The 24,287-nt window shown below is 42.5% G+C and overlaps 1 protein-coding gene across 1 annotated transcript in view; it reads left to right on the top strand.

The window, feature by feature from the left end:
• Nucleotides 1-24,287, top strand: part of LOC145994692 (uncharacterized) — an 817,464-nt gene that overhangs the window by 711,940 nt on the left and 81,237 nt on the right. The gene's annotated exons all lie outside the window — the stretch shown is intronic.

Raw genomic sequence — 24,287 nt, 5'->3', positions numbered from 1 at the left:
GACATGTTTTTAATTTTTCAGTGTCCTTGAGTCATCTTATGCTTTCTTTCACCCTCTTGACTGGCAGGGCTCCATTTAGATTGTATAGCAGGAGATTTTTTAATTTTTTTCAAGAAATTCTTTATTTTTAATTTATCTCGTCTCGATCATGGCGGTTTATATAGTGTGAAGTTCCAGCCTTTATGTCTCGTCGGTAGGACGTCTGACTGTCACGCGGGAGACCCGAGTTCGATTCCCTGGGTGGGTAATCTAAGGTCGGAATTTTCCCGGTCTTGCCCCCACATAAAGCGGCTCCGGGGCTCACCAGCCTCAAATCAATGGGAACGGGGGGAGGGTAAAGGCGGCCGGAGCGTGCTGCTGTTCACATCACCTGCCCCAACATCCCCTAAATGTGCCTTCATGTCACGGTGTCGTTGTTTTCAGGCTTCCCAGACCGGAATCCGTTGCTTTCAGGCTTTCCAGACCGGAATCCCATACTGTTGTTTGGTAGGAGCTCTCCGTTGTCCTCACAACTCTGGATATACTTAGAGCAAAATCTGAAACTGTCCATTTGTGTTTGAAGAACATTCACGAAAATGGCTCAATTTGTTTTCATCCCTACTGCACGGTAGATTTAACTAGCACGTAGACAACCCGTAAGACCCGGAAAGCAAGTGTGTTGCGTCGTTACAGGATACTAGTTCAAAAATTGCACAATACTTACTGGTAAGAGTACTTGGAGACAAAAAAAATCGCATAAACACTTGATTCCATATTGTTTTAATGTCATATCAGGTTTGCTGGATAGCTATACCTGCCAGGTAGAATGAAATTTATGGGTTTGATATGTCTGCCATATTTTATTGGCACGGATGCAAATGAAAAAGAGATGAGCTCATTGTTCTGGAACGAGGAAAGGCATGCAAAGAGAAACTGTAACTCAGGTATGCATCTGATTTACGTTTCGGATGCTGAGAGATCGAGATAGATAGATCTTGAGATCCATCAAAGCAGCTACCGTAGACGTTCACCCTAACGATCTCTCTCTCTCGTTCGTGCTCCTGTCCGGGTGCACCCACAGAGGCTTCCGAGATGCAGAGATAAGGATCTCTGAAACTCGAGAACGGATCGTTGAGAAAGGAGAGCAACGCCGCAGATAATCTTACCTCCGAATCGCAAAAACCATTGCAGAAACCCAATTAGTGCCGCTAGATTTCCTACATGGCTACCGCACCAAGGTTGCCCGCATCGCCCTCCTCATTCAGCTTGTTGCATTCTCTCTCCCTTTCTCCTCGGAACTGCACGGGCGTCTGTCCGGGAGGGGAAGGGGTGATGGAAAGCCCAAACTTTGCTTTCTGTGACCTCCACCTTCATTATGATAGATTGTCTTTTTGCAGCTGAAACAATTCAGGTTGCACGTAGCAATAGGAATCGTGAGTTCGGCATTATTATTATTTATTTTTTTTTTTTTGCTTTCTTTCTTTGACGGTTAAGTTATGGGAATGAGATGGGAGGGTTTGGCATGCGATACATGTTCTCCAAAATCCGTAAGATATTATATAATATTGATTGAATTAAAATTTTTGGATGCTGGCTACACGAATGGCCATTTTGCACCTTCAAAGTATACGAGGAAATGTTCGCTTATCTACAACCCTTACATTAAAATTTAAAAAGAGATGTAAAGATTGACATTACACCCTTCAATGTCTACGGGGAAATATCCCAAAATCTGTATGTACGTATATTATTTTACGTAGCAATCCTCCCAGTTGTAGATAATCGCGAAGATGAGGATGATTGACGATGAAATGAAATTGATGAAGAGGACACTCTCAAAGAACACACATGCTCAGTTCGGGATTCGAACCCGGGATGGCGAAATCGAAAGTCGGCCACCGACCCCTTCATAAATTTTTATCTAATCGTCACTCATCCTCATTGTCGCGATTTTCCAAAAGTGGCAGAAAAGCTACGTTAAATATGAAGAACTGAAATGGAAATTATTCATTGATTGATTTAGTTTTACTTTGCTTTTCTGCCACGTTCGGCTACTCGCGAAGATGAGGATGAGTGATGATGATATGATGAAATTGATGGACACTTACAAAGAACACCAATGCCCGGGTCGGGATTCGAATCAAGGAAAATGCAAGTGTATGTGTTGATGGACGCTGTGCAAGTATCTTGGGAATATCTTGGGCGTGGAAATATGGTGCATCCGATAAAGCCATACCTCTGATCGTAACCACATTACCTCTGATCGTAACCACAATATTGAAGTTGTGGGACCATATGTTAGTTATGCAGCTCCGACTAATGTATTTATGGGCAAAATAACACCAGAACTAACACAATGGAGAAGAACTATTTATCTCTGTTTTTGTTTGCATTATGTTCTTTCGTTTTTACAGTGGCTAGAGTATAGTCTGTTGACCAATTTTTTGTCATTGTGTCTTCTATTTCAATTAAAAGACAGTTGCGTAGTGGTTAGCACATCGCGCTACCCAGGTTCGAATCCCGGCCTGGGCATGGATGTTTGTGAGTGTCCATTCATCAATTTCATCATATCATCAGTCATCCCCATCTTCGCAAATTAGCCAAAAGTGGCACAAAAAAGCGAAGTAAAATAAAGCAAATCAAATGAAATCAATAGAAAAACATCCTGTTTGAGGGTGCTTGTATAGGTTGCCAACAGAATCTAATCTCATAATTCGACATCGTAAATATTAAAACATCTTATTGTGTGTCTTTTAAGAGTCATTACTCCAAAACATATGACCAGTACGTCTCATTACTTTTCCTCACTGTGCAGGCTCCTCCCTAATCAGTTGTCCGTATCTCCGCAGATGATAGGCTGGGGTAGGCAATGCGCCATATTCTTCATTCCAGATGGTCGACGCATGATTGGAAAACTGTCAACTGGGGATGGGTTTTTACGGTGGACCAACTGGTTTTGTTGGTCTCTGCCCACTCAATAAGTATTATCGCCCTTGCGAAATGTTGGTCAGTTTGCTTATCCAGCATGTTACATATGTTACATGTTAGAGAAAAAAAATTCTTGTAGAATGCTGACCTGAAGTCTGTTCTGGATTTTTTTTTCTATTTCCTCATTCGTTGTCTTTCTTGTATGTCTTTCCTTTTGTAGTTATTCCCCGTACTGTTCTAAGAAGTATACCTCACTGTGGTATTTAAGTGCAGTTCAGTGTCCAGATGGAAAATGAAGTTGAAGATTAACTTGTTGTGGTTAAGCATTCGTAACTTACATGATCAACACACTCAATGCTATTGACCCATTGCGTATTAAGTTCTTTCATATGTTTTCTACGTAGATTCTTTCTTTTACTTTGTTTTCCTGTCTTTCTTAGATTTTGCCTTCTTTCCTTAGTCTTGGAAAGTATTGCCTCTAGCGCACTACCTCTTCTCTTTTTGCTTATATGAGGGGTTTAGATAGAATTTTCCATCAAGGATATAAAGTCAAATTTAGTGCGAAATACAGTAATTTTGGCTTTGCGAAGAATTGGATGGGGTTGATAGAGGGATGTGGATAAATCACTGCTTATTTACATCATTATATTTTTCTTTCCTGTCTTGTTTCTCCATATTCTCTTATCCTTTCTCTCTTTCGTTTAATTTTTCTTTCAATCACTCTTTTTATTTATTTCTCTCCCTTTTATTTCTGATCCTCTTCTCTCTCTGTTTCTTCCTTTTTCTGCCTCTCTCTCTTTTTCTTTCTCCTCTCTTTTTGTCTATCTTTTATTTATCTCTCTCTCTCCCCCTCTCTCTCTTATATTTTTCTCTGCCCCATCTCTTTGTTCTTTTTCTCTGCTCCACCTCTTTCTGTTCTTTCTCTATCCCTCTATTTCCTTTCTCTCTCCTTTTCTTTATCTCTCCTCTCTCCCAATTCTTTTTCTCTTTCTCCCTCTCTCTTTCTCTCTTCTCCTTAAACATTTCTACGTGGCCAAGACCTGTTAACATGTTCTGCAATATATATGTGTATCCCACTAGAGAACACAGCTTTTTGAAGCCACTGCTTAGAAAAGTATAGATATGAACCTTGAACAAGGAACATCACCTTGTCGGTAATTTCCAAGAGAAACGCCATTATCGTGGCAGGGTGGAAGTTCGCGTAAATTATCTCGAATGGAGTTTTAAAAAAGCGAAAATTCTGATGCGGCAGCTGTAAAAGGACATGGTGGAGCGTCGTGCACACTGTGATCATCAGGCCATGGCGAAACGGTCGCGAGATTTCCTGCCATTTTATTGTTTCCTGTTCTGCGCGTCGTTAAAAAACGGTGACCGACAGAGTCGCTGCATGATGGACAGACAGGCCTTGCTTTGCGAAATAAGGTGAGTTTGAAATCCCTCAAGTAAATGTTCTTGTTTTTGCAGCCCGAAGAAGATAAATGTGGGATAAGTGATTATGAAAATGTGTCATGTTGCTTTGAAAATGTGACAGCGATTTACAGTTAAGGGCAGGGATGTGTATGGGTCAGTTTTCCCATCACGACATTCGTGTACTTTCCCCTTATGCACATCCAGTGGGAATTAGGCACGGTGGCTTGCTTGATTGATTGATTTAGTTTATTTTACTTCGCGTTTTGTGCCTCTTGGCTAATTTGCGAAGATGGGGATGAGTGATGAAATGATGAAATTGATGATGGACATTCACAAACAACCAAGCCCGACCGGGATTCGAACCCGGGACCCTTGGCGTCGCAGCGCGAACGGTGGCTTGCGAGGATGATAATAGGCAAATTGTCTACGAGCATATTTCAAAAGTCTTCAGCCGCCCCAGTGGCGGAGTGGTTAGCACATCGCGCTACGACGCCAGGGGTCCCGGGTTCGAATCCTGCTCTGTGCATGGATGTTTGTGAGAGCCCATTCATCAATTTCATCATATCATATCATCACTCCTCCCCATCTTTGCAAATTAGGAAAAAGCAAAGTAAAGCAAATCAATCAAGTATAAAATTTTATCTTTTAAAGTTAAAAATGCGTTGGAAAAGTAAGTTTCATTCGAGAATATTTTTAATAGAGAAAGCGTATTCGCAAAATTCGTTGCAGACTTCTAAGTTTTAAAAAACTCGCACTTTGATTTACACAATAGGCAGGCTTAATTGTAAAAAGCCAACGAGACAAAATACAATACATGAATGTTCATCATTACGTTTACATCCGTTGTAAACGCAAAGGATGTAAGAGAACGGGAACGAAAGTTACAGTTGACAATTGGTCTACTATTTCCTTTACGGCTGAACGTGCAAAGAATTTCCTATTGAACAGATGATGGTGCATTCACGCTTAATATCAAAGAAAATTGTTTGCAATCGGTTTGTGTATTGTTATAAATTCACATGCCAAAGGTTCTAGAGGCAAATCGTGGATAAAGCTGTACGTCCCAATACCAGTTCTATATTCATCCTCATCGTTGCAATTGACCTAGAGATGTAGAAGTAGCAAGTGGAAAGGAAACATTGTTTTCTAATATTTGTTTTATTCTTGTTAATCGGAATTTCGCACGGTTTGGTCATGTGTCCCGTGTAGTCAGTTTTATGTCCCTCTTATGCCACTTTAGGCGAATTACAACAATGAGGTTGAATGGTGGTAAGATGAAGTTGATGAAGAACAATCGCAAGGCACGTGGACAGGACAATACATGAACCATTTGCAGGTTCCAGGTGCCAGAACCTCGTTAGCCTGCAAATGTCCAGTTCAGGTATACTACGTGGAAAAGAGGCTGACCCTTACATCGCAAATAATACCAGAAATGATTTTAAATTCACACAGCAAAAGACTTGTGATACAGATTTTTTTATCCAAGATTGACATTGAAATAACTGGCATCGTAATTTCTTTAGGTTCATGATACTATCTGCATTACATACAAATGCTAAAATGGAGGCATTACATACATCTTTAGAGGTTAGCCGCGACCATGAGAAGGATTGATGGACTACCATTCTCCAGTGCTTGTAGGACTTGTTCAGCCAATGCTGAGAGAAGAGATGATTCTAGAAACATAATCTTAGAATAGGAGCACTAGACAATGTCCAATTAGCATTGCATGGTAATATCCAGTAACGAAGGTAGCAATGGAACTTGACAATTTGACTGGTCCCTCAAAAATCTGTTATCCTCGGCCTTGACTTTTACAACAACTTCTTACCACTCCGCTGAGGTCAGACGAACGAGTTGAAGAGTTCGTTGGCACATGTTCGGACAAGCTTTGACGAATGGCATCGAATCAATCTTTATGTAAAGCCTACATCGTTGTTCAATCGTAAGGGGGAGGAGGAGGGGCTTGCTTGGACTTGCTTTTGCCTTGAAGGTCATGTGCTCGTGTGGCGTGTGCACGACGGAGCACTGCCAAAACATCTGATTGCTTTTCTTCCGTGGGTGTATGGGCACAGCTCCTCCATCCAAGGAGAATTGGGAAAGTAAAGCAGTGTCATGGTGAAAGCAGACCTTGCTACCTTGAGCGATATCCACTTCGAATCCAGATTCTATCTACGGACTCAATTAATGAACATTTTGTTATACTCGTACAAATTGTACATGCAATTGTGTCAGAAATAAGGCGAAATGTGTAAACGGGACAAACTTGCTCGATATTTTGTTCGTAACTAGTGCCAGCGTTCGATATCCCCACCAAAGTTAGCAAGGTACCGGGTTCGAGCACCGGCATGGGTGTTCTTTGTATCACTTCGTCGATTCCATCTCATCGTCACGAGTATCCAAAAGTGGCAGAAAATAACACAAATACAAATTGAAGTAGTACAGTAGCCGTCTTTGGAAGAAAATGGTCAGGTGTTTTTTTCTATTTGGTTTTTGTACACGTGTTAAATGTATAAGTTGGGTTAGGTGGGAGCCACAGGCTGAACCTCGCCCTTCAATAAAGAAAATTTAAATCTGAAAAAACTGTCCCAGTATGTCCAATTGTCTTTGCTCGTAATAGGACTGCAAGAAGTGGTTGTGTCATAAGCTAGTTTTATCTATCTGAGGAGAGGGTGTGCAATACAACAGCAATACAACTGGAGGAGTTGGCGAAATGTGACATGAAACAAATGAATTACAAACTAAGGTTGATACTGTAATATCATAAAAATTATATAAACAGTGGCGTATCCGCCATCTCCAATGTTTGTGTCATAAGCTAGTTTTATCTATCTGAGGAGAGGGTGTGCAATACAACAGCAATACAACTGGAGGAGTTGGCGAAATGTGACATGAAACAAATGAATTACAAACTAATATTAACTGTAATACAATAAATATTATATAAACAGTGGCGTATCCGCCATCTCCAATGTTTATTTATGCAGCACGCATACTGCAACATTAGTTGCATAGTGAACAGGCAATGTTTTACAAAACAGAAACTATGATCATGTCAGCAAGAAACAATAATCATTGAGATTGTGACGCCAAAGAAGGCCAGGGTGTGTTACATCCCCAGAAATGTAGCTGGCTCCTACCATTGAACTCTTAGTTTTTACAAATATAATACCATATACCGTGTTAGCATTTAAACTTCTGAGAAGACTGATACTGCTTCTAAAATTATCTGTTGGTCTGGTCTCCAGTGCGACTCATATAAGGAATGGTGGAGAGGAACGTTCAAGGTTGATGTAGAATGTAAATTGTGTCCATAAAGAGACCATTCCTTGGGCCATATCACTTCTTTTTATTTTATTATTCTCATTGTTTCCCTTCTGACCCCCTCTGCCACGAGGCTCCCCGCAGACATTCTTCGGAGTGATTAGAATGTTGGGTGGGAGCAAACAGGTTTTGCTTGTAGAGACAGACGTGTCCCCAACAACACATGGTCTCGGAGGCGTCACGGGCTGAATCGAATCAGCCTGAAAGTGGTTTCAATGATTCACTTTCTCGCCTTCCTTCACCCGAGAACATCCACTGTGTTAATTTGTCCTTAGTATTCTATCCGGTGACATTTTTTGCTGTTGCTCAGTGTGGCTGCCTTGAGCTTGGAAACTGCTCAGTGTTGTGGGCAGGTTCAACATCCAACGGTCAGTTGCTTTGAGGCTTTAGTAAAGGCGTACGCTCTAGTGGGACACGTTAGCATTTCGTGGCTTGTTTGGTGTGATTTGACTTTTGTTATTTGACGTCGCGTTTCTGCCACTTTTGGTTAATCGCCACGATGAGGATGAGGGATGGTATGAAGAAATTGATGGGACACACAAATAACACCCATGCCCAGACCGGGATTCGAACCTGCGACCGCTTGCGTATCCACTCCGCAACGGAGGTCGGCTTGGCTTGTTTGGAAACTTGCAGGCTGCTTCACTTTCTCTTGTAATTACAAGGGTTGTTCTAAAAGTTAAGTGACCTGACTTGAGTTTCTACATTATCACGGGCTGTAGACGTACCGAAGTGCAGCAAACTGTTCAGCTACGCGTAGTTATTTGATCGGATGAGTAGTGTCTTCATAATAATTGCCACGCTCACACGTGCCTGATCGCTCTTGCCGCAACATCCGTATTCGCCAGATCTGGCAGAAACCACAGAGCTTCAAAGTTGCGGAATGTGGTATTTGTATGCAGAATGTCTGCACAGTGTGTTGTTTTGCCTTGTCTTACAAGTAGCCCGGGTTCGATTCCCGTCCTGTGCTTCGGAACTAACCATGGCCCAGGTTCTATTTTACCTTTTAACTTGCATGAGCGCCACGTACGGAAATAACATGGAAACTATTGCGATTTGTATCCGAGTGAAATTACAAGAATCGGCAATATGCCTAAATGAATAATTGGTGAAATTGTACCGCAACACGCAAAAGCGAGGGAAAACCTCTGTGTGGCCACATACTCCTGAGCATTGCCATATGAATTCCATGGCTTTCACACCCTTCCTTCCCTGTTCAGGCAGAGGTCTTGGGAAAGAACGTGACTTGGTAACGGTGCTACTTGAGGAAAGAGAATTCACGCGAGAAAGTGGACTACCTGACTTCCGGTGACTATATCTCAAGCATCGCTGCTTCGCATTCTCCATTACGGACAAAAAGTCATCCGAAATGAAAGGTAAAAAGGGTATACCAACACTGCAAAAAATTTCTGAGCAGCCGTGTAGTGTAGTTTATACTTTTTCACATTGGTTCTCTCTCTCTAGGTTGAAGAAAAAGAGAGAGAGAGAACATTGGTTCAAGGTAAATGACAGAAGGAGGGAAGAGAGAATTATTACTTTCTCATTTTCCTCTTTTCATCTTTCTTTCCAAAGAAAGAACGAATGAGGGGATAAGAGAGACGGTCAGAAACCCTCCCTCCCTCCTCGTGTCCCCCAAGTGCCAAAAATTAGCAACCAGCATCCAAGGGAAATTCCCCTTAAAATACCACCCTGCAAATGAGTCTGTGCAATGATATGCAAGGAAATGGTAATAATTAGTTTTTTTACTTCTCAAGAAAGCTAGTCGTCTTCTAGAAACTTACTCAACCCCTGTATTCATATATGTTCACCGCTACCGCCCTTCCTAAGCTATAAATACTGTCACCCCCTTCTCGGACGGAAACGAATCTGCTTTAGCATCTTTGGAATGTTGAACGAGGGGCCTCGCTTGAGCATCCTGTGGGCAAGGCTCGGAAACTCCCATTCCCATTAGTTCCCCCCTTCTTTAAAACGAACTCATCCCACTCTACTTTTTTTTCCACCTTCAACCTTGACTCCCGCTGTCTTGCAGGATTTGCCCCGTTCCTGTCGCAATGTATTAAGAAAGTACACATCGAAACAACTCCTTTTGAAGAGTTACCTGTTGACAGCCGTTCTTCCGCATCCCTACGAATCTGTTTCATTCCTGAACTGGCAAGGACTGCTTTTTTCCTGTAGCTTTTCCACTTCTCGTCCTTCCCCTCCGGAGAAAGCATTCTTCTAAAACATACCGCAACATTTGTGACAACCGTGTCTTCTTATCGCTAAAGTATCCTAGGAACTTTTGTTGGCAAATAGCCGTTTTGTTGTTGCCCGCTTATCTGTCTCTTCTTACTAACAGTGAAGTTCCTCACTCTTAACTATCTTGGAGGTATGAATCCACACATTTTCTACCTCAGTCATAGTAAATATAATCATTTGCTAGAAGCAAAGCTAGAAGAATCATCATCCCCCTCCTGGAAATGTAGCCCTCTTACCAGTTACTTCTCTTCTACTTCAGTACAATAACTAAAACGAAAGTGAATAGTCGACCTTCATGACGTAAAAACAGAAAATGTAAGTAGGGGTCGTAGGTAGCAACACACTCGTGCGTTTATTCTCTCTCTCATCTATTGATTAATCTCGACTATGAATTTGGGTGATATACTGATGAATGAGGAACAAGCATTATAATATCTGCATGCCTAACCACTGTTCGAACTGGGACCCCTGTTTTCATAGTGTGTTACGCTGACCACTCCGCCACTTATGCAGGCCCGCACTACTTAGGAATGCGGCCTCCCCGATGGCGCAGTGGTAGCGTCGTCGCCTTGTAATCAAGGGATCCCGAGTTCGATACCCGGTGGAAGCACAAGTGGTTCGGATCCCACTTTAAACTGTAGGTCCAGTCCCAATTAGCCTTGCTGTGCATAAAGTGGACTTAAAACGCCAAATCAATCAATCAAAAAAACTACTTAGGAATGGCCAGATCCGAATCCTGCATCCGGCTACCTGGTTCTAGGTTTCGGATCCGGGTATCCGGTCCTGTCTGAAGATTCGGATCAGAGTGTCCTGTTCGTCTGAAGATTCAGATCCGGGTATCCGGTCCTGTCTGAAGATTTGGATCCGGGTATCCGGTCCTGTCTGAAGATTTGGATCCGGGTATCCGGTCCTGTCTGAAGATTTGGATCCGGGTATCCGGTCCTGTCTGAAGATTTGGATCCGGGTATCCGGTCCTGTCTCAAGATTCGGATCCGGGTATCCGGTTCTGTTTGAAGATTGGGATCCGGATATCCGGTTCTGTCTGAAGATTCGGATCCGGGTATCCGGTTCGTCTGAAGATTCGATCCGGGTACCCGGTCGTGTCTGGCAGGGGGTAGTGCCTATTTCTCCTTACGAAGGGAAAGAAATGGCTGCGCCTCCTCCCCCTCTTCTCAAGAGAGAAGAAGGTGCCTCCAGCGTTCTCTCTCTCTCTCTCTCTCAAGATTCGGATCGGGGTACCCGGTTCTGTCTGGAATTCGGAACTGGATACCCCGTGACTCGCCGCATCCGGATATTTTCGAAACCGGTAACTCGAATTCGGTTCCGCCGAAAAGTCTTGCCGCATTAATTTGAAGCAGAGGGAGCTTCAGTCGCCTTCATGTTGTTGAGCTGAAAATTATTCGAGAACCATTCATTTTGCTGGTACAGCACCATGCACCAAGTCATTTATAAAAGGGTAAAGAGATACCAACAAGTGTGGAACCACCACTAGCTATGTCATCGAGGTGTCAGAGTAACCAGCCATCATATGGTAGCTGAGGTTCAGAATCAGACGCAGCCCCAGTGAATATCCCACAGTCATCTAGAATTCAGACCAATGCCGAGTTTCCTTTCCTGTACACCATGATGCAACATCATATGCGACTATGCAACGGGGAAGATCCTTTTGTTACTGTCTGAACAGCCGCCTCAAACTTCCAGGCAACTAACCCAAACTCGACGAATATCATCGCAGGATTACAAAGTTTGGTTTGTGTCTTGGTCATCGTGTGACCTTCATTTCGCTGTTCCGTTGCAACTTGACAAATGCCGATGTGGCCGATGATGCCACTTGGCAGCGTTCCCTTCACGGAACGGTACAACACACTCGCTTCTTTCCTTTGAGAAACAGAAGTCGAGCAGGGAAACGGGACTCTGGCCGTGAGTTCCAAATGCCCAATGAGTTGCAATCGTAAAACAGACCAATTCCGGTCTATAATCGTATTTAGAATGACCTGATAGTCATTGAAGTATAGAAGTCTCTTTTCGCCTGAAAAGTCCACACTTTTTTACTCGGATAGGCTAATCGAGACTGAATCTAGAGAGAGAGAAATTAAGTTCTTCCTCTCCTCCTGTATCTATCTCTGGCTTTCCTTTATCTACCATTGTCTCTCCTTCACGTTCTCTCTGCAACCAACCCACCCAGGTCTATGGAGATGAGAGAGAGAGAGCAATTTTCACGAAGAATCACTTCAATCCTACAGAAGGACACTATTTGGAATATCATAATGTTTTCTGAAAGGAGAAATTTGTTTCTAAGTCCATATCTGCAGAAAGGCTACTCAGGGCTGGATCTATAGATTAAAGTGGGATCCGAACAACTATGTGCCTCTACCGGGTATCGAACCCAGTATCCCTTATTAGAAGTCCACGACGTTGCCACTACGCCAACGAGGAGGCCCAGGGATTATCAAAAAGGGCTTTGCTTACACAGTCCAAAGGCGAAGTAAGTAACATATCCTGAGAACAAATTTGAATGCGGTTATAAAAAATACGTTGCAAATTCGGACCCTTGTAATACTAGCGAAATGCCTGTTCAATAGAACTGAAAAACGCTACACTCATCGTATCAAAAATTCCTGCACCGTGGTCAACCAGCTTCAAGTCTTCGAGTTACTGCATCTGTGGCACTTGACGTATCTTGCTGACTAATGCATATAGATTCACACTCTCTGGCAAGACATTTCTTTTAGGATGTTTTTTGGCGTAGCCGGTCCTCGCTCTGGGCTGCTTCAGAGTACACCCGAGCTTGCCAAGAGTGCAAAACCCTGCCTCCCGACCAGTCTGCAAGAAGTAGACCTGCCTCGGGGTTCAAGTGCACGGAGGCGGACCTGTTCGTGTTACAAAGAACTTTCATTTTGCAGGAGCGTCAGCGAATGAGTGAGTGACCTTTGTTTGGCATCCTTAGTTAATTTGAGGCAGTCTGGGCGCAAAGTAAGGTGCGGGGAGGGAGAGGGGAGGGATGAGGAGTCGACCGTGCCCATGCCAACGTTTCAGTTAATTTCAAGCCTTTCTTTCGTCCGGAAGATATTCAATTACGGAAACCGCAGGGTACCACGGGTGGACTTCTCGCTTTCTCTCCTCGGTTAGTTCCAACATAAGGATTACGTAAGCGACTGCGTGTTTTTTGTCTCTTTTTGAAAACAATGTTCTAACGGCATCTCTACTTCGTCGTTGAGAGAGGGAAGAGCGTGCGAATTGTGTATTGCCTTAATTATTGTAAGTAAACTACATACATGTATGAGTATATTGCAAAACTTACGTTGATTTGATTTCTTATTTTAAGTCCACTTTATGCACAAATAGGCCAATCAAGACTGGACCTACAGTTGTAAAGTGGCATCCGAACCACAGCGCCATGTGCCTCATCGATCCCTTGATTACAATGCGACGTTACCACTATGCCATCGGGGAAACCCTCAAAACTTCAGTTAGAAAAATGAGATTTCATATAGGAACTACCAGAATCCAGTAAAACACTACCAGTTCTGTTTCGTATGTTTAAGACGCCTCTACCCCTGTAAAGTTAGATAACATCTCCAAATTTGGAGAGTAAATGTACAGTCCCCTGTAATAAGAATAGGAAACGTTGATCCTGAAATATTCGCTTCTCAGCAATGCGTTATGTTGCATAACTCTACAACAATGGCCGAAATTGCTATTGAAAAGTTTTCGTTCACGATTTAAATTACCGCTGTGGTGCTAGTGTTGCTGTTGCTGAACTATGAGCGCCAGCCGGAACTATGGTACAGCATTCGTTTACATTCGCCTGTACAACGTGATGCGTGTCAGAGGCCTTTTTAGAATAGAGGAAACTGGGTTTTCGGATTATTTTCTTGTGTTACGAATCCAATGTGAACTTGGGGAGGTGTAGAGAAGTTGGAAACATACTTCGTGCACAGTTTTTAGTTACGACTGTCAACAGAAATTCAGAAATACTCGCTCAGTAATCACTGTACTTTTCCTATATTTCCTGTCTTTGCGTCCATGTAACCAAAAGAGTAGTTCCAAAATTTACCGACAGATAGCATAGCTGGTAGCTTGAATCGCGAATTGAGGTTTTGCTTCTCGCCGTTGAGTTAGGCAACACAGCAAACACAATGCATTGCAGGAGAACTTGTATTTCAGGATAAATATGTTCCAGGCGACTACTTAACGTCTTAAATCAATAAACAACATATCAAATAATGTGAACTCATCTGAAAAGTAAGAGTCCTTTTTTTTTTGTAATTTAAGTTTCCAACGTAAATCATTAAAATGCAACAATCATATGATCGCAGAGGACGTAGAGCTTCCATAAGCGCTCCGAAGGAATTTGTCAAGTATCTGGTGATCATGGTTTTATGTCATCGTACAACAAGCCTCAAGCGGACGAAGGGGAACCATGTGCTTTAGTATTTCACTAAAACAGAGATCTGAAAGAAGTCCATTGTATGGCACGTGCTGCGTTATTTCACCTTCACCCACGCGCTCCATGATCTTCGTGACTCATCTTCACAGGACGCAAACAAACTTCGCTACTGACGCACCCAAGACCCTACGAAAGAAACTCATCTAATCTCCTCCTCTGCCCTTACGCGAGTGACTCTGAAGTACGAGGACATACCTGCGGTCACACTGGCAGCCATTGTTGTCAGCGGCTGTATTGAATGTACATTCCATCAATTGTACTCTTTTACCGTAGCCTGAGCAAACAAGTAACCAAGTTTGCTTTCCGACGTTCTTGTTCGGACAAGCAAATAAAGAAAAGCTCTGATGCACCAAACCTGCTGGCGTTTTGAAGAAGTTGCATGCCTGCCTGGCCGGAAGAAGACGCCGTTTCCCATTATGGCGCCTCTCGTATTGACTGTTCCATCTCGGAGACGTCAATGAGCGTCAGCTGATGAATTAGGCTCAAAGTCAACCGTGTCAGATGCCTCAAAACGAAGACAGGTGTGAGATTTCAGGGTGCCGCAATGTCATTGGCAAATATTTGTTTTTTGTTGGTGTCTGTAATGAATAGACACGCACAGATCACATGGTTACATTAATGACCCTGCTTTGAAAATATATGGCTAATGACGTGGTTATTAGATTAGATTAGACGTTCTTTGATTGACTTTGATCGCTTGATTGATATGGGTCATTTTCTTCGCTTTTCTGCCACTTTTGACTAATCGCGAAGGTGAGAATGAGTGATTTGATGAAATTGCTGAAGCGACACCCAGATCTGCCACAGATAACGTTCTTTGACTAAGGAACCCATTAATCCATTTGGACCCACTTACCCATTTTGGAGACAGGAGGAACTGAGCTTCTCTCAAAACTACTGCCAGAAATCGGAGAATAAGTTAAGTAACGTCTTCATATGCCCTGAACCAAAAACTAACATCTCACTTCTGAAAAAAAAATGCTTGAAATTTCTCACAGAAAACGGGAAATGAATCTCAGTGTGAAAGCACAGACTGCTGTGTAGGTGTTTGAAAAAGTTGCATACCGTCTTGAGATTTATTTTATACTACAAATAATCTAGACAACAGCAAGCGCAATCAGTGTGGGAATACTCTCGAATTCTCTAGAAGGGATTCTAAACATGTCTAATTTTATTGAACTGAATCCACTTTCTTCCTGGGCGATGTTAAGCTGTCGCTGGTCTTCTGTCGCGTCGAAAACAGCCGAGACTGTAACTCGAGGTCCAACGATACTTCATTTGTTCCTTAAAACAAGTTCAGGAAAGGAAGATAAAAATAATTCCTTGAAAGGTGCAGAAAAATCCATATTGGATTAAGTCTACCATTTTTCGAATATCAACCTCTAATTTTTGCCGGTGTAGCGCTGTAGATAAATTCCTCGAATCGACAAATTGACAACTCTTAATAATTGTTTCCTTGGAGATTGGATGAGATGTGCCACACCATGGTATCTTCTGGCCTCGTAGACGGAACACAATCACTTGGGTTGTATGGATGCTGCTGATCGCCATATTAGCATCATACATTCCATGATCATCATTCACACCGTCAAAATTCAGATGGAAAAGAGAGAATACGCGTTCGTGACCCGGGAGTGTTTTTGAAACGAAAAAGGACACCGCCAAAACAAACAACATTCCTTTCTCAGTGAAAAGAAGGTTTCATTCACAGAAATGTCCTCTGCTTCCCGCGTCAGCGATCGTGAGCAGGTAGACAGGTTGAGCATACTTTGTTCTAACCATAGCCTTCCGAGGAAGCACCACGTTGTTCTTTTTTACGTCATGCAATTTACATGCGGCAATCAGGAGCACGCGAAAGAAAAACATGTCCTCAGTCCTCTGCGATTCCGCACGCGAGTTCCTTACTTTCCCTAGAAGACACTAGCTTGTTCTTTAAACACAGCCTTGTCCTTGTCCTGGGCGCAAGTTTCACTTCCTGAAATTTTAGCTCCTCCGTTTGTGTAATGACAAAAGGTCGGTCCATTGTAGCAGTCTTCTATATTTGCAGGTAACGGAGAATTGCAGCAATATCGTACTATTGTTGTTTCAAGACCAATAGTTCTCGTAACTTTTTAGAACTATTCATGCACCTTATTACAGATTCAAGCAGTAGTCTATCTTTATCGACCCCCAGAGTAATCATAGGGAACTGTAGAACCATTTCAGTAGAGTACCAATAATTCGAGATGGACGGGCTTAAGACTACTTTGAAAAAAAAAACCTGAACAGACCGAAAATCGGAAGAGGCTAAAGAAAAAGCAGTAACGAAAAGAAGAACAAAAATACTGAATCATGGCAACACCTAGGACAATCATCACAACAAGATTAATCTCATACGAGTAAACCTACCAGTTTCTGACTGGCCTTCCTGATGGCGTAGTGATAACGCTTTCGCCTTTAAGCAACAAGTTCCGGGTTCGATACCCGTTGGGGCGCATAGTGGTTCAGATCCTGTTGTAAAATGTAGGTCCAGTCCCGATTAGCCTGTCTGTACACAAAGTGAACTTGGACCTGTTAGTTGCAAATGAGCATTTGAGCAACATCATCTACACAGGAGGTTTCCATAGATCACCATATGTCTTTGTTTGTGTGTCTTGGAGATACCATTAACGGAGCCAAGTGAGGAAACTTGCAAAACTACCATGTGAGGTAACATGGAAAATATACCCTGACCCAGTCATTGACCCTTAAATGAAAATGAGGTTGGATATTCATATGTTTACAATAAAGTTCCAAGCCAGCCTGAATTTCCTTTAAAATCTCATTTAAAATGGCAGGAGTTAGTACCATGGGCATGTGATGAATCCAAGAACAATAACATGATTCTTCTGCCTATTTGTGATATTAGACAACATTGTTGAACCAGCGTGGGCGTAGTTCGTCATATTGTCATGTTCTTTCACTCCAGGGCGGGTTCCATGCAAAATTCTGCAATTACTGTCCACTGTGCTTTGCATACCATGCGACCTATAAAACAAGAGTGGTGCGGAGGCGATTGTGGAATGTCACTGGTTACGCTGAGTCACCCAGTCGCTCAACCTCGCCTATAGCTTTCGACTTTCGATCGGAGATCGGTTCCAAATAAGGGACGCAGGCATCCGGATTTGCACTTACGTTGGTCACGATTTCGGTCCTGAGACCACATGTGTGTGCGTCTTGCGTATTGGTTAACAAAATGGGATGAAAGTTCTTACGTAAACCATGCTTTCACGGTGCGGTAGGCCCCGTGGGGGATTGGTCTTTTCTTGAGGTCTTCCTGTCTGCCACTCACCTCCTCTTCATCAACCTTGTATATGGAGCACCAAGAAAATGTCAGCGGTCACGGTTCTACAGCACTCGGTGTGGTACCATCCGCACGACGCACTAATATTGTAACGATTCTAATTAGCGAGCACGAAGGAGGGTCAGAAGTCTTATGTAGAATGGCTGAAGCAAATTCAATTCGAAGTCATGCCTAACTATAGAAGGAACCCTCCAGCTGCTTGTTGCAACTGCCTCCAAATGTGAGCAGATGACTGCAGATGGCAAGACCTTGCACTCAACAACAGACGGTTGATTTCATTCTTTCAACCGTTCTATCTCGTTTAGTAAGCTCAGTAGAGAGGGAGATAGCAAGTTATTTTGTTAAGGGATATGATATACTTCTTATTGATTGATTTTTCCAATGCAATTTCTTCGAGTAACGATCACTATATATCTGTCAGATAAATCCTCAGGACATTCATCAACCTCAAGATAAAAGAGTACATCAATAGATTTTCTTTTTCTTTCCCAGCCTGGACGAAACTTGAATTGACATAATGGATGTGAGTTGAGTTTGAGTCCACTTTTATGCACAGTTGGCTAATTGGGACTGGACCTATACTATGTGCCTCCACCGGGTATCGAACCTAGGACCTCCTTATTATAAGGTGACGACGTTACCACTACGCCATCGGGAGGCCCAGAATTGAGGAGAGGACATGCATCTTGCCAAGTATTCGAACCTAGAACTCTTAGGGCTACGCTAACCACTCTGCCACGACCGTTGACAGTATGAATATTGTGGTGATGAACATTGCATGCACATGCATATAATGTTACAAGTGGCCGATTCTTATCTGCAATTTTTATTATGTATAACCTGATCAACTACTAGATATCAAGTTTTACGAGTTTTCCTTGTCCTGTTGAAAGAACGAAGTGTTTATATGAGAAATCCTATTTCTTATTCCAATGGCAGCTGTGCAGGAATCTTCCACTTAGGAACAGGCACGTAGCCAGAGGGTTGGCTGTGGGGAGCCCCCCGAAATCCTACAAATGATTATTTTGAAATACTGTATAGTGGTAATTAACTTTACTTCCTTGGCAGGATTAAACCTCTTGTACAAATAAGTTGTAATATACTGAGAAATTCATCTTCAGAGCTTGTTTAGATGTCAGTTGTTGATAACGGATGAGCCCCCTCCGAAATAAAATTCTGGCTACGGACCTGTTTAAGAATATAATGCATGTGGTAAAGCGCCATGCCACATGCTATAGCGAATTGTGGAATCTTCTGAGCTGTAAAGCTACAACCAATATATTCATTGAAAAAGTAACTCCAGAGCCAACACATGGTTTCGTTTCCATTACCTACGTTCTTGCAGTGGATGGAGAGTAGAAATTTGTCCTCAACAGAGACTGCTTCCCCTTATGCCAAACAGTTTCTTCCTTGATGGAACACCAAGGTTTCATAACGGCGTTTGGGCATTTCCCCCTTGAGTTCGGTCGCTGGTAAACATCAGTAATTTTCGGTTATTACTAAATGACTCCAAAACGGATCGAGAATTCTTTGGACGTTGAGCTACCATTGAGTCTAATCAAGACGGATGCAAAAAGATTGAGGTTGTACGTTGCGGGGGGAGGAGAGGTAGGAACAAAGGGAGGCAAGTATTATTACATCACGTACCAAAACCTACTGTTCGTAATAAGGTCTTCTGTGACCGTCTCACGTCTATTCCAAAGATTCCTCCCGCCCTAGTTGCCTTTCGCTGCTCCGAAGATTGGACTGTATCACTGTTCGCCATGTAACGGTAGATGATGGGGGCTATTGTGATATTTTGTGCGTGAACATATTAGGTCTTAAGAGGCTGCTTAGTGTTGCCAGCATACGCTGCGGAGATATCCCCGTGCTTTCGCTGTCCACAAAATGCTCAGGCTCCTCTTTCCACACGCCGACCTCCGTGGCAATGTGGTTATAACAGCGCGCTACGCCGCCAGGAGTACCGGGTTCGAATCTCGGACTGGGCATGGGTGTTCTCTGTGAGTGTCCCTTCATGACTTTCATCATATAATCAGTCCACATCTCGCGATTGGTGGCAGAAAAGCGAAGTAAAGTAACGTAATTCAACCAATCAAACCGCTTTCAACAACTGTGTCCGGACGAATTTTCGTTTCAGAGTAACAATATCTTTAAAATATTCAAAATGTAAAGAAGAGCGTCTAGCTACAGCTTTAGCAACTTGGGAAATACACTGCCGGCAGTGCTGTTATGACGTCACGTATTTATTGTCTGCTGAGAAAGCTACGTCAACTGCACTAAACCTAACCTACCCAACCTATTCATATTTTTATTTCTGCTATTGATTGATTTGCTTTATTTTCCCTTTTTGTGCCACTTTTAGCTAATTTGCGAAGATGGGGATGAGTGATGATATAATGAAATTGATGAATGGACACTCACAAATATCCATTGCCAGGCCAGGATTCGAACCCGGGACCCCTGGCATCGTAGCGCGATGTGCTAAGCACCCCGCCACGGGAGCAGCTATTTCTATTATTGGATGCATACGTGAGTAAGTTACGCAGGTCAGGTTTGATGCTGTTAGCATATATATCGAAGTTTGGTCCTCCGTATAAGTAAGGATAGCAAGTCACAATATGCTCGCTAGATGTCACTCTAGTTCGAGTATGAATATGATAACCACTAGAATCGATACTCAAACATAATCGATAGCGAACCTTGGGTCGATATCAGAAATCTACATAGACTATATCTGTTCGTCACGTAATTTAGAATCTACATATATTTGAATGTGGTAATGTGTAGCGTATAGTTCATCTACTTCACTTTATAGTTTTATAGATTTTATAGTTATAGTTACGGTAAAACGACTGATATTAGTGAATATTTTTCGTTGTCCATCTAATGAGGATAAAGACCAAAAAATTCTGTTTACGACCATTGGTTACTAAGATGTAGATTACTAACTAGAAAGTCCGCGATATTGGACGCCATCTTGAATTACTCAAATTGCTCAAGGTTAACCGAGTGGCATCAAGTGGATCTGAAAAGTGCATAACGTAAGCGTTCAAAAACAGTCAAAACATTTTATACTGTTAGTATAGAAAATTGTAATAAAGCACCATGATGTAAATTTTTGTAATAAAGATCCAAGATGTTGATCTAATAGACTTGATGAAAGTGCTACTGATTCAGTTAGGTCCTTGAACTATCCAGCGTAGCAAATGCATATTTTTGGGTGAGCAGGAGTGAATTAAGTTATCTCCCTGGCTTATCCTCACCAAACAGGTCGCCATCTGCCTGTCTAGTGTTGATTTCATTAAACAAACATGGTGATGTACGAGAAATGAAATATATACATGTTAAATCATTAAATTTTAGCTGAAAATTTATATAAAGTATATTCATTCGCTTTTTTTTGGGCTTTCTTTCTTTCGCTACATTTCTACGAGGTGTCTCTCTCTCTCTCTCTCTCTCTCTCTCTCTCTCTATATATATATATATATATATATATATATATATCCCTATCCCTATCCCTCTCCCCCCGTCTCTCTCCCTCTTCCTCCCTCTCAACCAGGAGGCTCTTCATGCTTCCCTCTGCGTGCTGTTCTAAGCGCTTCTTCCGGTACACAAGGTGTCCCGAGTTCGAATCCTGGCCTGGACATGAGTGTTATTTATGAGTATCCCCTCATCAATTTCATCACATCACTCATCCTCATCTTCGCGATTCCCGTACAAGAACATGTCATGCACCATGTTTTCTTCAACTGCGACCAATTTGAAATTGAGATTAACCTTCATACCAGGTTCTTCACCGCATCTCTGGGAGAACGAACGACAGGAACCGAAAGCTGGTAAAAGAATACATTGATTGGCAACACTTGCCATAATAGAATCGGATAAGAGAGCTCCCGTTTTGTATCGGTTCTCGACGGTCTGCTCCGCTTCTAATCACACAACCTGTTCTCGGCCGGCGTTTGACCCACGTTTTGCGGAATAAGTGTGCTGCGAGGAGGTGGGGGGGGGGGGAGAATTTTCGATCCAAAAGAACGAACGCGAAAGAATGCCTGGCCGGAGAGGCCAAGAGGATTCGCACATGAAATTGGCAATCGCCTCCTCAGATTATTTCCGGTTTTCTGGGTTAAGGAGATGATGCACTTCTCGGTTAAGGTAACGGTAAACCTTGTAGTAGCACACGGTCCCGAGTGCTTTGGACCATATACAGGTCATTTCTAAAGTACTGAAAACATAAAATGATATATATATATATATATATATATATATGTCCTCCTCCGTGGCCGAGCGGGTTAAGGCGTTCACTCGTCTTGAGATCGTTCGCTGCGGGACGGCGTAGGTTCGAATCCGGCTCTGGTCGGAATTTATTCGGCCTACGTATAGGGCCGGTGGCAACCCACCATCGTGAGGAAATTGGGAAGCTCCGAGTGAGTGAGCGTAACCCGGTCAAGAAGACCTAGAACAACGGCTGGGGGTTCGTCGGGCTGATCATCCGTCACCCCAATACTGGTCTAAGACCTCCACCTGAAATCCACTTTATGCTTTGATTGGTTTATATGCTTTATTTTACTTCGTGTTTCTGTCACTTTTGTGTATTAACGATGAAGGGGATGAACGATGATAAGGTGAAATGGCAATAACAAACTAGCATGTACAGGACACAACGCGAACCCATCACAGAGGATTACAATAGCTGTGAGTCGAGTGCAGACGTCAGAGCCTCGTTAGTCTACAAGAATGCAGTCCAATACGTGGAAGAAGGGATGACATTTTCATACTTATGCAAAATAGTCTAGGGGAGACTGGGTCTACAGTTACAAGTGGGATTCAATCCATTGTGCAGTTCTGTGTGCAGCGGATCGAACCACGAGACCCCTTCTCTATACGGAGACAACGTTACCACTTCTTACCACAGCTGGAATATCAAAAGAGTAAAATATGTTTTAATTAACATAAAAATCTGTATTTTGATATTTCCAGCACCCTCTTCTCGTACTGTCAAGTAAATCTGTGGTCCTCCACCAGTGGTAGCGTCGTTGCCTTGTAATCAAGGGGTCCCGGATTCGATACCCGGTGGAGGCACATAGTGGTTCGGATTCCACTTTAAACTGTAGGTCCAATCCCGATTAGCCTTACTGTGCATAAAGTGGTCTTCAATCACTTCAATCAATCAAGTACATCTGTAATGTAGACGGCGAGTTGCAAAGGTGCGAGCGATCTATGATTTGAATCCCGTAGGGAGCTGTGTCGACCAAGTACAACTTGAAAGGAGTTACTAGCGGACTTTGGTCTCGAAAACCAGAAAGCAGCGGCCATGGGATTCGATGCACTGATCACGTGTCACGCAAAAGAAAGCCGCTTGGCAAACCTCAACCCCTCCAGGGGCAACGAAGCTACGTTTTTCGAGCAGGACACCCATTCTCCTAAATTTACGGTTCCATTTCTGAAGAGGCTTGGAGCCTTTTTGTAGTGGTACGATTGTCGTATCAGCCAGTTAGGCCTCACTGGGCCCGCGCCAGTAACTTATATTGGGAAAAAAATCCCTCTAAAAACCTCTTAAGATATTCGTATATTGGGAAAAAAATCCCTCTAAAAACCTCTTAAGATATTCCAAATTCTAAAAAATTACTTCCGTTTAGATTTCCTTCTGGAACATTCGTGCAATGCTTTACAAACAGATGTAATTTTTTAAGAATTTCAAATGTCATAGCAGTTTAAAAATATTTAGAATGCCACAAAATTATGTGAAATATTTAGAAAATTCTGCTCTATCCTCTAGTCCACAAAGAAAATCTAAGCGGATGTAATATTTCACAATTTGAAATATCATAGCAAGTATTGAAAATATTGACAATGCCGCAAAATTATGTCAAACATCTTGAATATTCACTTAATGCTCTGAAGAAACTATACTTGACTTATTTCCTGTTACTCCGCTACGGAGCATAGGGCCTCAACGAAGCATCGCCAACGGACTCTGTTTCCAGCCATCTTCCTTATCTCGTTCCAGGTCTTTCCTGCTTCCCATATTTCTTGCTCTATTGTCCTTCTCCAACTCATTCTTGGCCTTCCTCTCCTACGTTGTCCTTGTGGATTCCAGCTCAATGCTTGTCTCTCTATTGCCGATGGATCTTTCCTCAATGTGTGGCCAATCCACTTCCACTTTCTTCTTTTGATCTGTATTGCCAACGGTTCCTCTTGTGTACGTTTCCATAGATCTTCATTTGAGATAATATCTGGCCAATATATTCCCAGAAGTTTCCTTAGGCATCTGTTTATGAATGTCTGTAGGTCTTTAACAATTTTCTTTGTTACTTTCCAAGTTTCACATCCATAAAGGAGAACTGACTTCACATTAGTTCTAAAAATTCGCAGCTTGGTTCTTATTGAAATTTCTCTGGCTTTCCAAACTTTATATAGCTGAATAAATGCCACATTTGCTTTCCTAATTCTTGATCTAACATCATCTTCTGCTCCCCCTGTATTTGCCACCAAACTCCCCAGATATGTAAACTCCTTAACCTCTTCAATATTTTCCTCATTCAAGTGGAAATTTTCCATCTTTTTTACATTTGTTCTTAATGATTTCGTCTTTGTACTATTTATCTTTAAACCAACTCTTTTCCCTTCCTTATCCAA

Source organism: Lepisma saccharinum, chromosome 11 (genome assembly GCF_977018435.1).
Source record: "Lepisma saccharinum chromosome 11, izLepSacc3.1, whole genome shotgun sequence".
NCBI lineage: Eukaryota > Metazoa > Arthropoda > Insecta > Zygentoma > Lepismatidae > Lepisma > Lepisma saccharinum.
This window is presented reverse-complemented; position numbering and strand designations above follow the sequence as displayed.